At 46.2% G+C, this 17,231-nt stretch overlaps 1 protein-coding gene across 22 annotated transcripts in view; it reads left to right on the top strand.

Annotated features, from left to right (window-relative positions):
* Positions 1-17,231, top strand: part of INPP4A (inositol polyphosphate-4-phosphatase type I A) — a 204,768-nt gene that overhangs the window by 99,159 nt on the left and 88,378 nt on the right. For 2 of the 22 annotated variants that reach the window (XM_075916543.1, XM_075916545.1), the window contains exon 3: positions 8,825-8,968. The exons of the other annotated variants lie outside the window; for them this stretch is intronic. The gene's annotated coding sequence lies outside the window, so the exon portion shown is untranslated. The remainder of the gene's footprint in view (positions 1-8,824; positions 8,969-17,231) is intronic. 22 annotated transcript variants of the gene reach the window in all.

The following is a 17,231-nucleotide window of genomic DNA, read 5'->3' as shown; positions in this document are numbered from 1 at the left end:
TTGTGCGGCCCTCAGTAGGATTCGAGTTTTACTTGCCTGATCTAAACAGTGCTTGGTCCTACCCAGAGGGCAGTGGTTGACTTCTCGAGGTTCCTTCCTGTTCTAGTGTTCTGTGATTCTATGATTGAATTCTGCTTCCTCCTCCTCTGTGTGTGTTTTGTACATTTATAAAGTTTGTGGATGATACCACAATGCGATTTGCAAGTGCTTTGGAGGATAGGATTATAATTCAAGATGATTTAGACAAACTGCAGAAATGGTCTGAGGTAAATAGGATGAAATTTAATAAGGACAAATGCAAAGTACTTTGCTTAGGAAGGAACAATCCGTTTCACACATACAGAATGGGAAGTGACTGTCTAAGAAGTAGTACTGCAGAAAGGGATCCTAGGGGTCATAGTGGCCACAAGAGAAATATGAGTCAACAGTGTGACAACTGTTTAAAAAAAAAGCAAACATGATTCTGGAATGTGTGAACAGGGTTGTTCTAAGCAAGACATAAGAAATGATTTTCCCACTCTGCTCTGAGCTGATTAGGTCTTAAGTGGAATAGTGTGTCCAGAGGTTCCACAAATCAGGAAAGATATTGAGAAATTGGAGAAGGCCCAGAGAAGAGCAACAAAAATGGTTAAAGGTCTAGAAAACCTATGTGTAGGACTGTTAATTTTTTTCTCTGGGCTTTTCACTGAACTATTTATCTGCCTGGCCCTTAAGCAAATTAGTGCTCTAGGCCAGTGTTTCTCAACCAGTGGTACGAGTACCCTTGGGGGTACTTGAAAGAATTTTGTGGGGTACGTCAACACAACTGAAATTTGGGGAAAACTGAATTTTGTTTTAAGTTTTACAGCATTTTATTAATTTTGTACTTTTTACACCCAAAAATGTTATTGCTGGTCAGGCTACGATTAAGTTGTCTAAACAAATGTGTTGCAACAATAGAAAAAAAATTTGTGTGTCTGAAAACTGTAGGTACTAGGGATACTTATAATTTTTTTTTAAAGGGAGTACTTTATAAAAAAAAAAAAAAAGGTTGAGAAACACTGCTCTAGGAAAATAATATAATCCACACAGATGCTCTAAAAAATCACTCCCCCTCTTGAAAAAACACTCTAATCTGCAGTATTTCAAAAAATAAAGAGGAATAAACTTTCTAACTAGAGAATTACCACACAATTTTCAGATATGTCTTTGATTTCACACCTTAAACTGTGGGTATTCATTCAAAGGACTCTTGCAATCCCTAGCGAACTTTCTTACCTAACCCTGGGTATGTCTACACTACCCTCCTAGTTCGAACTAGGAGGGTAATGTATGCATACCGCACTTGCTAATGAAGCCCGGGATTTGAATTTCCCGGGCTTCATTAGCATAAGCGGGGAGCCGCCATTTTTAAATCCCCGCTGCTTCGAACCCCGTGTAGCGCGGCTACACGGGGCTCGAACTAGGTAGTTCGGACTAGGGTGCCTATTCCGAACTACCGGTACTCCTCGTGAAACGAGGAGTACCGGTAGTTCGGAATAGGCACCCTAGTCCGAACTACCTAGTTCGAGCCCCGTGTAGCCGCGCTACACGGGGTTCGAAGCAGCGGGGATTTAAAAATGGCGGCTCCCCGCTTATGCTAATGAAGCCCGGGAAATTCAAATCCCGGGCTTCATTAGCAAGTGTGGTATGCATACATTACCCCGCTAGTTCGAACTAGCGGGGTAGTGTAGACATACCCCAAGTGAGTTATAAAATCAAGAATACATATTCCTGCGCCTCCAGAAATATAATCTATGCTATCATGTGCCGAAAGTGTCCGTCTGCTATGTACATTGGACAAACGTCTCAGACACTTCGCCAAAGAATCAATGCCCACAAAACAGACATTAGACAGGATCACAAAGAAAAAACAGTTGCTTGCCATTTCAACCAGAAAGCACACTGTCTCAATGACCTACTCACCTGCATCCTACTTCAGAAGACATTCAAATCTGCACTTGAAAGGGAATCCTCTGAACTGGCATTCACGCTAAAATTCGACACTCTCCGCGGGGGGGCTGAACAAAGACTCCAGCTATCTTACCCATTACAAAGATAGCTTCCCCAATTATCACCTCTAATACTATTAACTCACAGACATCTATCCTTCCCCACCTCTAATATCATTAACTCACAGACATTCACCTTCCTTCCCTCCCCCCCCCGCATCTCCCTTCTGTTCTGAAATGTGATTTGTCCTTTTCATATGTGTTCATTTTTTTAATTGTATCCTTTGGTATATATGGTTGTGACTATTTTCTTCCACTATTTGATCTGAGGAAGTGGGTCTGGCCCTCGAAAGCTCATCATCTAATAAACCGTCTTGTTAGTCTTTAAAGTGCTACATAGTCCTGTATTTTGTTTCTTACCTTATGTAATCTTTCCCCATTGTTTTACATGGAAAACAACTTAATACCCACAACGATACTTTTTTTTTTTATGGAGATATACCTATCTCATAGAACTGGAAGGGACCTTGAGAGATCATCTAGTCCAGTCCCCTGCCCTCATGGCAGGACCAAGTACCATCCCTGACAGATTTGCCCTAGATCAGCATTTCCCAAACTATGGGCCATGGCTGGGAAAAAAAATACTGGGCCTCAGCATGGCTGTCGGGAGGGGAGCAGAGGGGTGCGGGCTGGGAGGAGGTGGGGGAGGAGGGAACTGACTGCCGGGAAGCAGGGTTGGGGCAGTGGGGCTGTCCTGCGGAGATTTGGGCAGGCGGGCGGGCAGCCAGCGAAAGCAGGTCTGGGAGTGGTGGGTGCTGTCCTGCAGAGATCCGGGCAGGCAGGCGGCGAAAGCAGGGCTGGGGGCAGTGGGGCTGTCCCGTGGAGATCCAGGCAGGCGGGTGGGTGGGCGGCGGGGCTGTCCCGCGGAGATGTGGGGGGACAGGCGGCAGAAGCAGGGTTGGGGGCAGTGGTACCCTTCCTTGCATCCTCCCTCCTAGCCAGATACCCTACCCCCAATCTGCTCCTGCTCCCACCTCGTGAAGTGCTCATGCGGCACCGGGTCCCCCAAGCCCTGGCCCAGGCTGAATGGAGGATGCAGCCGGGTGAAACATTGAAAATGTATTCATTTTTCATTCTTTTTTTTTTGTATATGCATTTATATTTTTGGGCTGCAAAGGACAGTACTGAAAAAAAACAGGTTCCTACTAAAGTAAAAAGTTTGGGAAACCCTGATCTAGCCAGCTTTCTATCCATCTTACAGACCATTTATCCCATCCATATTCCCTTAACTTGCTGGCAAGAATATCCTGGGTGACTGTATCAAAAGCTTTGGTAATGCTGGCACTGGGGGCTTTGGGAGGACCAGAAACAACATATTTAAATATTTATCATTTGCTTAATGAATATGCAAATATTCAAATGAATGTTATCGGTCCTCCATAAGCTTGTGAATGGATTTACTGGTCCCCGTGACGAAAAGTTTGGGATCCCCTGCCCTATATCCCTAAATGGCCCCCTCAAGGATTAAACTCTCAACTCTGAGTTTAGCAGGCCAATGCTCAAACAGTATACAGGCAGTCCCCGGGTTACGTACAAGAAAGGGACTGTAGGTTTGTTCTTAAGTTGAATTTGTATGTAAGTCGGAACTGGTACATATTGTAGGGGAAACTCTAGCCAAACATTTCTCCAGAGCTCAGTTTTCTTCTCCCACACCTCACTTCCCTCAGTCCTTTATTCTCAAGCTGAGGTGTCTGTTGAGAAAAGCCGCTCCACGTCTCCCTGGTCTGCTGGAGGGGAGGGGAGCGCTAGCTTCGCGTCTCCCTGGTCTGCTGGGGGGAAGCAGCTAGTGCGGGGTTGCCTCACCCCGTTTGTAAGTAGGGATCTGATGTAAGTCGGATCCATGTAACCTGGGGACTGCCTGTACAGTAGATGCCTTGTGTAAGCACACTTTCGCAAATAACTATACAGGCAGTCCCCGGTTTACGTACAAGATAGGGACTGTAGGTTTGTTCTTAAGTTGAATCTGTATGTAAGTCGGAACTGGCGTCCAGATTCAGCCGCTGCTGAAACTGATCAGTTTCAACAGCGGCTGAATCTGGATGCCAGTTCTGACTTACATATAGATTCAACTTAAGAACCCCAGGCATCCCCAAGTCAGCTGCTGCTGAAACTGATCAGCGGCTGATTCCAGGAAGCCCGGGGCAGGGGCTTCCTGTAGTCAGCCGCTGGTCAGTTTCAGCAGCGGCTGACTTGGGGACGCCTGGGGCAGAGCAGCTGGGGTGCTGCTGGGTCGGTCCAGTAGCGCCGCCGCTCCTCGGCGCTACGGGACCAACCGGCAGCGCCCCAGCTGCTATACCACAGGCGTCCGGAGCAAAGCCGCGGAGCACGGGGGCAGTGGGACAGCCCAGACACTCTGTGACTGTCCTGCTGCCCTCGGGCTCCGCGGCTTTGCTCTGCTTTGCTCCCCCTCTCCCTGGTCTGCAGACCAGGGGAACGGGGAGCAAAGCAGAGCAAAGCCACGGAGCACGCGGGCAGCAGACCAGGGGGATGGGGAGCAAAGCAGAGCAAAGCCGCGGAGCACACGGGCAGCGGACAGCCCAGACGTGTCTGGGCTGTCCGTTGCCCGCGTGCTCCACCGCTTTGCTTCCTCTCGCTGGTCTGCTGGAGACCGGGGAGGTGGCCCCGTTCGTAACTGCGGATCCGACGTAAGTCGGAGCCGCATAACTCGGGGACTGCCTGTAGTTCTTTATTCTGGCCAAATTCAACTTTCTGTTTATTCTGAAAACTTCCATCTGGGGAGTGAAAAAATTTCCATTTGAGAAGACTGGTAAGAAAACAATATTCATACAGAAAGTATATGAATACCAGACTTAGTTATATTGGAGAACTATTTAAATGAAGCATATAAGATATTTTGCTGATGTTTCATTCTGATTCCACCTTAAGAGCTCCCACTTTTTCAAGTATATGCAGTTTTAAGTTCCTCATATTCCTTAGCATTCTCTTGTGCTCATGTACTTCTTGTTTACTCAAGACTTAGCCCACATCTTCAGCATTAATCTCTGCTGCTTCAATGTTTACTGGTTTTTCTAAAGCAAAAATCCAAACAGAAGCAGGCTGATATTTTTTCAAATATTTTTAAATCACCCAAAGAGTGTGTGTATATAACTTTTTCTTATAAGCTACATCTACACTGCAGCCTTTGTCGGCAGACACAAGGCAAATTAAGTGCTCATTAGCATTTCTCGCACTCTCATTTGCATGGTCTCTTCCGATCCATTTTGTGAAAGAGGTTTTTGCGCAAAAAAATCCACAGTATAGTCAGGGCAAAAGGGTAGTGTTGTGTGTGTGTGTGTGTGTGTGTGTGTGTGTGTGTAAAATGGCTCCATCTACACTGCGTTTTTTGTGCAAAAACCCCTTCTGCAAAATGGATAGGAAGAGACTATGCAAATGAGAGCGCGATAAATGCTAATGAGCACTTCTTTTGTATTGTCTCTGCCGACAAAGGCTGCAGTGTAGACATAGCCATAGAGGTTTGTAAAGGCAAGAGTTGATTTAAGAAATTAAACTACCTGGTAATTGTCAAGGGCTGTAAGTCCTCTCTCCTAAAATAAATTGGAGTTCTATTTTGTGTTTAAGTTGTGTTTTGCAGCAGCACATAACCAAATTGTAGTTTATTTTACAATAAAATCTATGCTGGCTTGGGAACCAAATTACAGTGCTATTTATCTTTCTGGCAAAAATGTATCTACCTATGAACTTTCTAGCTGTTGCCTATGCTTTTATTTTCTCTTTTTTAATTATAGCTTTTATTTTCTCTCTTTGAATTATACTCGTGTCTTGCAGCAGTAGCTAGGGCAGCTGATTTTGTGTAACATATTGGCTAAATTGTGTCATATTCCTTTCTGTTGCATGGGTCACATTGAGGATAAGAGCCTACAACTAGCGCATGCTAATGGAGTTTAGTTCAGTTAATTGAGAACTGTTTTTTTGGTGCTTGAGAACTTGGGTTCTGTTGCTGGTGATGACCAGTAGAAGGAGTTTGTAGTGCTCTGAAAACTGCCCCATGGCTGTTCTGGCTTGCCTAGAAAATGAAAGTATTTGCTTTTATGGCAAAAAAACTCTTAAAACTTCCCGATTATAACCAAAAAGTTCTGACGCAAACAGTCTTTTCCATGGTTCCCATTCCCACAGTCCTCTGATTGTCCCTCCCTGCATTGAACACATGCAAACTGGAGCTTTGTCTCAGGCCCTGCTTCCAAGGCATTATTTGCAGCGTACAGTTAATGAGCTCAAGATGTCATACAGTTAATCAGCTCAGTCCTTTAGCTCTTTCTATCACTTATTGAAGGGCAGCTCAGTTTGTTTCACTTCACTCTCACTCAGCCACTTCCAGGAGGGAGGGACAGCTCAGTGGTTTGAGCATTGGCCTGCTAAACCCACAGTTGTGAGTTCAATCCTTGGGGGGGGGGGCAAATCTGTCAGGGATGGTACTTGGCCCTGCTGTGAGGGCAGGGGCCTGGAGTCAATGACCTTCCAGCTCTATGAGATAGGTATATCTCCATATATTCACTACTGCCTGGCAGTCAGGAAACCTAGTGCTTTCACTTGCCCAGTAGCACTTCTACTTGTCCCAGACTTCTCTGATCATCAGTTGTGTTTTTCCCTGGCTAGTATTGGATGTGACTGAAATTCCTGGTGCTTCCTTGGAGACTCACTGGCCTTCTAACCCTCTTAGAGTATTCTGGGGAAAAACCCAGGCCTGATCCCATTCCCCACTTGCAACTTCCAGGGGCGTTATCTCCTACCTTCTTTATATGGGCAGGAGAGAGGGGTAGAGATAATCAGTCCCCTGCTTCTTTTCTCCAGTGGCCTCCCTCACTTCCCCCCTCCCTCCTCCTCTTCCCCTCCTCCCCCCCCTTCCACCCCTCCGCCCCCCCAGCATCTGAATAAGATCTTGGAAAGGTAAAGCAGTGAGAGGGTTATACTGTACATCCCCTTCCTGGTCATATAATCCCAGTGAAGGGTAACTGTTCTGCCCTCCTCCTCTGTGCCTGAGAGCCCCCTTGCCTTTCTGCATGCAGAAACCACCACCACCAAGTGAGAAGCACAGTCCAAAATCTCTTGATGTCAATTCCACACGAAGCAAGGAAAGCTGCAGCAACCCCACTTCATGTGCCGTACATGACACTCTCCTGTGGTGGGAGGCTGCCATTGTAGCAAGGAAACAAACAAGGTGGCAGTTGGCACAGTCCCCTGAACTCAGATCAGCATGAGCTTATGAAACCTAGGAAAACATCATCCGTGCATATTGTTTGAATGTTACCTGAACAGATTTTACTGCAAAGTATACTCTCAGATTAATGAAATACAGGTTAAACCTTTGTAATCTGGCCCCTGACCAGTTCTGAACCAGAGAATTTTCCGGACCACAGGCGGTCAGTATTGTCTAGCAGCATTACCAACACTTCCACTGTTTATTGGGCTCTTAGAAGACATTTAGGGGTAAATAAGAGTTAAATAAGAGCACTGAGAGCTGGGACTGGTGTCTGTAAACAAACTTTGTGGGACCATGGAAATTTGATCACACCCATGAAGAGTGGACATCCGGCTAACTAAAATCATTCCCGGCAACAAATGTTTCTAGACCAGAGAGTTCTGAACTTGAGAGGTCTGGACTAGAGAGGTTCAACTTGTACTGAGTTTGCGTTTCTTTTCTCTCTACACATTATTATCTGTTAATTTACCAGAAATTATAAATGAGAGAAACAAAAGAGTAACAGATCTCTGGAACTAAAACAGTTATTTGACTACAAAGACATAAGTTTAATCCTAGATCAGTGACAGTATTAGGTACTACAGGTCAATATTAGGTACTATATTCAGTGCCTGCATCATATATGAAATATGTGTAGCAAAATATTTTCTTACCCTAAAAACTATTATATTAATCTTTCATTATTTATTTGTTTCATTGTGTAATATATATGTGGGAGGGTTTACTGAAGACAGATTAAATTTAAGTACCAATTGAAAGTTGATGGAAACATGCATTTATATATTTATATTAGTGCAGTAAATTACAGTGGACTTCATGGAGCATATGGCCTGCCTCTCTCTTATGGAGTAATAATTCTGATTGTGGTTTGTTTTGGTTGGTTGGTTGGTTGGTTTATGAATTTGTTTGTTACAGGCTTTTTTATTGTGGGGTTTTTTAGATAGAAGGGTATGTCAGTTTTAAGTGTCATTCTTACTCTACTGAAAAGGCTTTTTGAAGAGAAACATTTTGCACTGTTTTCTAAAGTTAGTCAGATTCTAAAACAGTGGTTCTCAACTGTTATGTGCCCCACAATGCGTTACATAGGCTGCAAATTGAGAACCACAGCACTCCCCTCCAAAACTCTCACAATCCCCTATGCTCAGAGACATACCCCACACCACAGAGACTCCTCCATAGAGCAGGGCCGTGGAAGTGAGTAGCAGACCCAGATCCCGGGATCTCTCGACCTGAGTCTCGTTGAGCTGGGCAGCTGAGAATCAGGACCCTGGTGCTGGGCCAGGAGCAAAGCGCTGGGCACAGGCCAGCAGCCAGGAACCAAAAGCATCGGGTCAAGAGCAGAGTTACACTTTAAATCTGGAGGTGCTGCAGCACCTCTGCACATTCCTATTTCCTAGAGCCTGCAAATCTGCCCAAAGACCCACTCTCCTGCCTCTGCCCTTCTGCAACACTTACCAGCTACTTACTGATAGGAGCACTCCTGCGCTGTCTTATCCTCTCCCTCAGCCAGCCCCTGCTCACTGCTAGACCAGAATGGCCAATTTTGACCTTTTTTTCTATTTTTTTTTCTCTGCAGGTTTTTACTTTCTCTGCAGGCTGAGAAATGCTGTTCTCAAATGTATTCATTAGCTCCATCTCCTCTACCAAGAATGTTTTGATCCTAGCTCTCATCCATGCTTTGTCCCGGGCTTCATGTGCTGTGCTTTGGCCTACAAAAAGCGCAAGTATTTTTAATGTAACTGGCCATTAGTCCAGGAATTGCTTTGAAGATTAGGTCCAAGGCCTGACACTGGCCGTTAAAACTGACCAGGAGCCAGTAGAGAGACTTGAGCATAGCCTGATGTGCGGAGAGCAGCCTGCATTGTGGAGGAAGTGGGCAGTCATTCAACTTTCTCTTTCTTTCATGATATAAGTTCTATACAACTGTAGATTTGCAGAGAGGTCCTTTATGATTTACACCCAACCCTGGGCTACAGGGCTATAGACAAATCATTCCATGAAACAGGAACTGTATCAGAAAGTAGCCTCCATATTTCATGGGAAGAGGGTAAAAAATCATTAAATAATAGATCTATTTGAAAGGTGAAAACTAACTTGTTTCTGTTTTTTGTCAAATGATTGGTTGTTGAATTTCACACACTACTGAAGCAAGTCTTATGATTTCAGTGGCATTATTCTTGCCTTTAGTTGACGAAACTGTATAGAAATGATGCAAAACAACATAACCATGCTTTTTGTTCTTTTTACTTATTCAATCTGAGATCTCTCTGCTTACCAAGCTATTTATTTCTGTAATTAATACTAGCTTTCAGATGTAGGCGTACATATTTTGTATTAATGCAGATAGAACCCAAGAAATGGGAAAACTGTGATCATGAGTAAATTAAATTAATGAGAGGGTTTTTTTAAGCAAGTCTGCAGTTTATTTTTCAGTTGTGAATATGTACAAATGGTCTTCATTTACACAAGGAGCTGACTAATTAAATGGCATAAATTGAAGTTTCCAGTTAAATGCTTCCTAATATCACAGCATGATTAAAATTAGTTTCTAGATTAATTGAGTTTCTTGAAACTTCTAATAGCTTTTGCAGGATGATCAAGAAGAAAAACTGTGTGGTTTATAGGTCATATCTAAGTAGGTGAGGAAGGGTGTGAGAAAACGAAGAAAATCACTTCCTGTAGTTGACATGCCACTTAGTCTAAATATCATGAAATCATGTGTTGGGGGTTTTCCACGCTCTATAAATGTATATGTATTCATTTGCAGTAATGCACTGCCTGCCCTCCAGCAGGGTTGTGTGGTTTTTTTTTTGTTTGTTTGTTTTTTTTGCCACCCACAGGCACTCAATTTTAGCTTAATCCCTGGGTGAGTTTTAAAGAGTGAGAATGATTGGTAACTGCTGGTTGGGCACTATTGGGATGACCTTTTTGTTTCATGGTACGAAAAACTCTTCTTGAAGAGGGGATCCCTGAGCTAATTAACAATAGATGAGGGGTTCCCTTTATTATAGACAAAGGACCAATGTCTCCGTTAGAACACAGCCTCTTGTGCTGCCCAGATTGTGCAAAAAGTCTGGATTCTGGCCAGAGTTGGTAGGTGAGAATTCTCTTGGTAGGGAGGTACTCTCAGCTGGCTTAGACTGGCTCTTGTGCCCACTGCCTAGCACAAGTGTGGGCAATAATTTTTGCCTGGGCCAGGCCGGAAGAGGTGGAGCCAGAATGCTTATGGGCTTCCCCTCTCCCAGACCATAATTGGTCTGGGGGTGGGGTAGCCCCTTTAACCCCCTTCCCTCTAGGCACCCATGCCCCTGGCAGGGCGGGAAGAGGCTTCACACACTCCCCCATCCCCAGGCCCAGATTGGCCTGGGAGGAGGGGTGGGGGAGTGCACAAAGCCTCCTCCTGCACCCTGTGAGGAGCACACGGCACTTCAAAGTGCCACGCGCTGCTCGCAGGGCGAGAGGAGGCATCATGTCTTCCCCTGCCATCCAAGCCCTGATTGGCCTGGGGCCGGGGTGCTGCATGAAGCTTCCTTCACCCTGCCACCCCCCCCCCCCCCACCGCGCAAGTGTATGGCACTTTGAAGTGTCATGCACTCCTGGCAGGGCCAGGGAGAGGGTGGAGGAAACTTTGCACACTCCTCCTGCCCCCAGGCCAATCAGGGCTTGAGGGCGGGGGAGCATGTGACATCTCCTCTCTCCCTGTGAGCAGCGTGCAGCACTTCATAGCGCTGCATGCTGCTCACAGGATGGGAGGAAGTTTTGGACGCTTCCCCGCCCCCAGGCCCTAATTGGCCTGGGGGCGGGGGAGCGGCAGGGCTTCTGTGCGCCAGATCAACCTGCTTTTCCCACCCCTGGCCTAACAGGTGGACAAAATGTGGGTCTGAATGCTTACTTTTACAAGCTCCTTGGACAGTGGCTTTCATAAGTTCCTTGCAAATGGACGAAATGGTCTCCGAGCATGGGAATGTTCTTCCTAGGAAGCAAACTGAGCGAGCCAGTGAACTGGAGCTACTCTTCTGATTCCCAAAGCACATTGGACAGGAGCCGCTCTTTTAGCCTGGTTTGGCAGAGTGGTGATGGAAGCATTTATGTCCAGACAGTTATGAAAATTATGGTAGGTCAGGCCGCAGCAAGACCTCCATCGCCCATAACTCCTTTGTGGAAGTGATGATAAATTCCTCATATGGTGACAGCCTCTGGCCATTCTTCAGAAGTATTTTGCCCATGTTTGGTTGGCTCACAAGTACTCGTGGAATGCAGTGCTTTGGTCTGCACTGATATGGTTGGGCATAACTGTTAATAGGCAGTGTGGTGAATATTTAGTCCCATTTGTAAGTTTCCAGGCCACAGTGATAGACTGTCAGTGATTATGAGAATGTGTTTTATTTTCTTCACACATGTAAGTCAGTGACAGAGATAGTTCCACTCCTGTTACCCCTCTCCCAATCCTGATATGTGGCTTTGTGGCCAGAGCATATGCAGTGGCATTGAAATAGAGCAAATGTTTTCAAACTTGGCATGCCCCCCATAGAGGGGCACAGAGGGATGTTTTGGGAGCTACCATGATGCCAGCCCCGTGTAGTATGTCTCCGGGTGGGAGCATCCTGTCTACACTCTGACTTACACCAAGGGCCCACCCAGCCTTGCATGTATCTATTTTTTTTCGCTCAAAAGTGGGGCTCAGCTCAAAAAGTTTGAAAGCTGCTGAAATAGTGTTGTGAGAAAATAGAGGGTTTTATTTGGTTTCAGGTTTTATTGTATGTGGAGTAGTGTTCGTCTCCCGCCTTTCTGTGAATGCTGGTTACACCTGTTCCCATAGTTATTTACATATGTGGCATATGTGCAGGGAGAGTGAGAGCACGGCTGGATTACTATTTTGAGGGCCCAGTGCTAAACATACTTGTGGGTCCCCACGTAGTTGTTATTGGCCCCTTCCAAGTATGGGCCTGATGTGGCAGTGCTATATCCAGTGCTCAGTCTCAGAGGCATTTTTTCATATGATCACACATCTCTGCAAGATTGTATACACAGCTTCCTCAGCCCCCAGTTTTTCTTATTGACCTGTACACCCATCTGGGTTTACTAGTGTCCACAGTGAGCAGAAATGTCATAGTGATCAGGGGAAACTCCCGACAGATTTACCTCCTTCCTTATCCAAACATTCAATAGCCATGTCTCCACGATCACCCTATTTCACCAGTCACTGCATGTGGCCCTGGTCTCAGCTTAATAAAGTTCCATAGACAGCAGCTGCTTGATCAGTTTTGACAAATCCTTATCCCAACACCCAGTAAAGTGGAACAAATTTTTGTTTGTGTGATTGGAGGATATTTGGATCCATATTGTACGACTGCCACCCCGCAGGATGAGGAAAAGTTAAATTGCCTTTGTTCCACTTTTTTTTTCCCTGGGGGGAAATCACCAATGCAGTATTACTGTCTTCTTTTGAAAAGAAGAAAACTTAAAAAAATAATGGTAACGGTGGTTGAAAATTGCAATTCTAGGCCCAGTTTAGCTCTGGGAAGATGCCAACATTTGTTGTTCAATTTTATCCTTTTTTTTTCTACAACAAATTGCAGTGGATCAGTATTTGATTTTGGAGAAATGATGTAACAGCAGCCCAAATTACACTTGAGCGCTCATGTTCAAATCTGGAAGGTGCCTGCTAGGTTCCCTTTCTAAGCATTATATAAAACTGGAAAGGAAAAGCCCATTTCTCCTTCCATGACTGTGGAAATAATCAAATCGTCCTGTGTGCCTAGTTTTGTACCTAAAGCTGCACGGGCCCTCTGTAGAGACTTCCCTCCCTCACTTATCATATTAACCCAGGGGCGGGCAATAATTGTTGACGGGGGGGGCCACTCCAAGATTTTGGAAAGAGGTTGAGGGCTGTACTCTTCCATTATATTAATGGAGGAGATGTGGGGTCTGAGATGAAGGTTAGGTGCAGAAGGGAGCTTGGGGTAAGAGATTATTGTTCAGGAGGGAGAATGGGGTCTGGGAGGTAGTTTGGGTGAAGGAGGCAGTTGTGACCTAGGGCAGGGGACTGGAGTGCAGGGGTTTGGGATGTGACGTAGGGTAGGAGGGGATTATGATCTGGGGCAGGAGATTAAGGTGCCAGATCTGGCAGGGAGTATGGGTGCAAGAGGGGGGCAGAGGGTTTGGATATGTTGATTGGGTGGGCAGAGGGTTTGGAGAAGGAAGGCTCTGGCCAGGAGACTTAGCAGCCAAACCAGCCTGCCTGCAGGGCTAAGGTTTTCAGAGCTTAAAATGTTTCCCAGCCAGCCTGCCTGGCCATGTGCTTGTGTGAATAACTGAGCCAAGGAGAGGGGGTGTGGTTCTTCTTGGCTGCCTGTTATTCACACAGGCAGCTCCCATTGGCCAGTCTCTGGCCAGAAGTGTGCTGGGGGCGGGGGAAGCTCCATTAGCTTTCCCCTCTCCCCTCCAGTTTTGTAACCGAAACAGGGCCCAGCAGCCACGTTTCTGAGTGGTGTTGCGGAGCAAGCAAAGGAGCCTGCCTGGGGCTCTCTGCTGCCTCCACAGGCTGTATCCGGTGGCTTGGTGCACTGGATCCGGCCCGCAGGTCATATTTTTCCCAGGCCTGTATTAACTTCTCTTGGTGGGATCCACATACCACCCTTGCTAGGCTGCAGACAGAGGTGCATTGTCCACTCAGCCCACTCAATTCCTTCTCTGGGGGCAGAAAACTGAGGCCACTAACATCCCTAATCCAGTCTGGGAAGGCTTCTAAGGGTGAGATCTGGGCCACAGCTGCTCACTCCCTGTGCACACATGTTCCCCACTCACAGCCCCACCTCTTCCAGCAGCCAGCCCTCCAGTCACAGCAAGCTGCTGTGCAGGGCTCACAGCTTCTCCATAACCCTCCTTCTCCCTTCCTTTCCTGTTGCTAGAGGCCAAGGGAATGATGGGAAATGTAGTCCCTTTCCTGCTCCAGTGCCAGCTCTCTAACGAAGCTGGCTAAGGACCTACAGTTCTCAGGGTAGCTTGGCTCCCTGTGATGCCCTTCAAGCTTCCAGTGCACCGCACAGCTGGGAGGAAGGGAGAGAAACAGGGACCTTCTAAGTTTGGTCCTGGTGCCAGGGAACAATTGACCTAATGGTAAAGCTGCGACTGAGTAGGGGGAGCATACATGTATTTCCCACCCTCCCCACCTGCCAGTAAATTTTTTAGCAGGCTAGCCAGCAGCCCAGCTTAGACCTGGCTCACACCAGGTCTGTGACTTACCCCACTGTGGCTCTGCATTTAAAGTATATTAGGAGCCAGGTGGGCAGGCAGCCCGGTTAAGTTCTGGCTTGTGCCCTGTCTGGGAGCTCAGCCCCTCCCCTGTACAGGGGCTGCTACCACCCTGTGCTGCTGCCTCTGTATCAGAGGCAGCAGCCTTAGTGTCAGTCTATAGCATTAACCTATAGGCTTTTGCTTGTCAGTTAATCGACTACACTGTTACATCCCTAGTCAGTAGGTGGAGGAGGTGAGTATTGTTCAAATGACAAGGTGCACTCTTAACAGCAAGCCTTTTCTGTGTGATAAAAATGACATGCTATCAGCAACAACGACCACTGTGGATGCAGCTGAAACATGGTGTGGCTGCTAGTGTGGACAACAGCAAACGCTATTCTGTATCACTCCAGGAACCATGATTGACACCTTCACTTGCAGCAAAGTGTTCAGTACTGAATCAGTTACACCCATTGACAACAATGGGTCATTTTTTCAGTGGACAAATTCATAATCTACATATGTGATGGCTCAGTTTCCATGCTCAAGACTGGGTTTGCTTGGCATAGTGACTGGACTATGTGTGTCATTGGGGCCACTAGCTTTATTTGGTAGGACAACTACCAGAAGGAAGCAATCTGGTCATTAGTCTACTATATAGTTTAGACATTTTTTCTGTGTGTCTGTCCATCAGTAACCTGAAGCCAGAGATCACTAGGGGATGTCTTCTGGGTCTGCCCAGAAAGACACTGTGAATTGACAGATTACTATAGCATTGTCACTCTTGGAAATGAGATGGTGACTCATTTGTATGCCTGTATTTTCTTACTTTAATCTGTAAATAACTCTTATTTCTCTTTCCTAGTTTAATAAATATTTAGATGGTTTCTTACAGAATTGACTACAGGCTTTGTGTTTGGTGTAAGATCTAGGATATCAGCGGAGCTAGAGTGACTGGTTTCTTGTGACTCGAAGCAACTTGAATGTGATGTGGTTTCTGGCATAAATAACTATTTATCACTAAGTTCAGTTTGTGTGGAAAGATAGACTGGATGATCTGAAAAGACTGTGTGTGACTCCATAGTAAGACTGTAATAGTTTGTCACATTTATTACTGGCTTGGTGAAATCTAATTATAGAGCACCTCACCAGTTTGGCATGTCTGCCCTATTTTTGCCATGCTCTCCGAGGCAAACACTCAGGGTAGCTCCAGACAGCATGACACCAGTGATACCACAGTCTGTTTTTATCAGAAGCTTCTGGCATGGTAACATTGAGAGTTGCCTCCTTAGCACCCGCAGAGAACATGTTCTGAAAGATCCTGAAAGCCAGTGTTGCATCCAACTATGAATGAAAAGTTTAGAGGACCATACGACTGACAGCATGCAGAAGGAAACAGCAGACTGGAGAAATACCCAGGATTCCCTAGACATAATGGTGGGAATCCCAAATGCTCCAAAACTCCCCACCCTTTTCAGTCCTTGCAGTCCTTTCTGCGTCTTCCCCTATGCAACATGTCACACGACATCAGAGGCTGTATCTTTATCCTTATCACTTCATGCTGAAGGACAGCATGGGAAACCACAGTTTCACATACATTGACCTGTGAAAACCACAGTTGGTGGATGCAAAGCTTCAGTTGACAACATTGGTGCACTGCAGTGGATGTAAATGTTAACTTCCTCTCCAATTTTAAATTTCACCCTGCTAGCTTGTTAAAATTGCCTGTGGGTATTTTGCAAAACTTTTTTTCCCACTCAGGGAACTTCTGGGTTTGATTTTTTTTTTTTTTTGAGAGAGAGAGAGAGAGAGAGAGAGATAATTGAATTATCTCTGTTAGTTCACAACAAATATTGCAGAGAGAATTCAGTATACAAAACACACTTGCAAATGCACATCAAGTACCATGTTATCTATAGCTTCAAGAATACATGCCCAATTATATTTATAAAGGTATGGAAAGCACAACACAGTTCTCAGCAGCAGCCAAATCTCCAAGCTCAGAGAACTGTCCAGCACAGAACACTACTATGACTGACCATAAAAATTCTCTCTCAAAGCCTCTCTCAGCTGTGCAGCTGCATGTTAGGCTGTTGTAATAGCTCTTGTGTCTGGCTGTTGAAAGTCAGCTGAGAGCTGCTCTACCTCCATCTTTCCCCTCTTTGCCTCACAGAAAGTATTCAGGACACAGCAAGAAGCTGTAAGCATGGGAATATGTTCCTCACTGAGATCAAGTCTAATGAATAGGCACCACCACTGTTCCTTCTGTCTACCAAAAGCACATTTGCCAACCATTCTGCACTTGCTAAGCTTGTACTTGTAGCTTTCCTTGGTGCCATTGATGTGGCTGAAATATGGCTTCATGAGCCAGAGATTAAGGAATAAGCTGGGTCCCCCAGAATCACTATTGACAGACATTTCAGTGTTGTGGGCTGAGAAAGACTATCCCCACTTGCAGCTTTCTAAACCAGGCATGTCCAAAGTCCGGCCCACGGGCCAATTGCGGCCCGTGTTCCGGTTTAATACGGCCCCCGCTTCCTCCCCCTCTCCTGGCTCCCTGGTGCTCTTTTGAACTGGCGCGCCCAGCGCGCCGCTTCCGGCCGCGCCGCCGCCCATGGCCTCCGCAGTCCTAGAGCCTGCCCTGTAGGGCATGTCTGCAGCCCCGCTGCCCCGCTCGGCTGCGGGTTCGCCCTGCCCCCGGACCGCCGTGAGGCCGGCGTGCCCTGCGCTCTCCGCCCGCCTCTGAC

Source organism: Pelodiscus sinensis, chromosome 1 (genome assembly GCF_049634645.1).
Source record: "Pelodiscus sinensis isolate JC-2024 chromosome 1, ASM4963464v1, whole genome shotgun sequence".
Taxonomy (NCBI): Eukaryota; Metazoa; Chordata; order Testudines; family Trionychidae; genus Pelodiscus; species Pelodiscus sinensis.
Note: the sequence above shows the minus strand (reverse complement) of the source record. Positions and strands in the feature narration are given on the sequence as shown.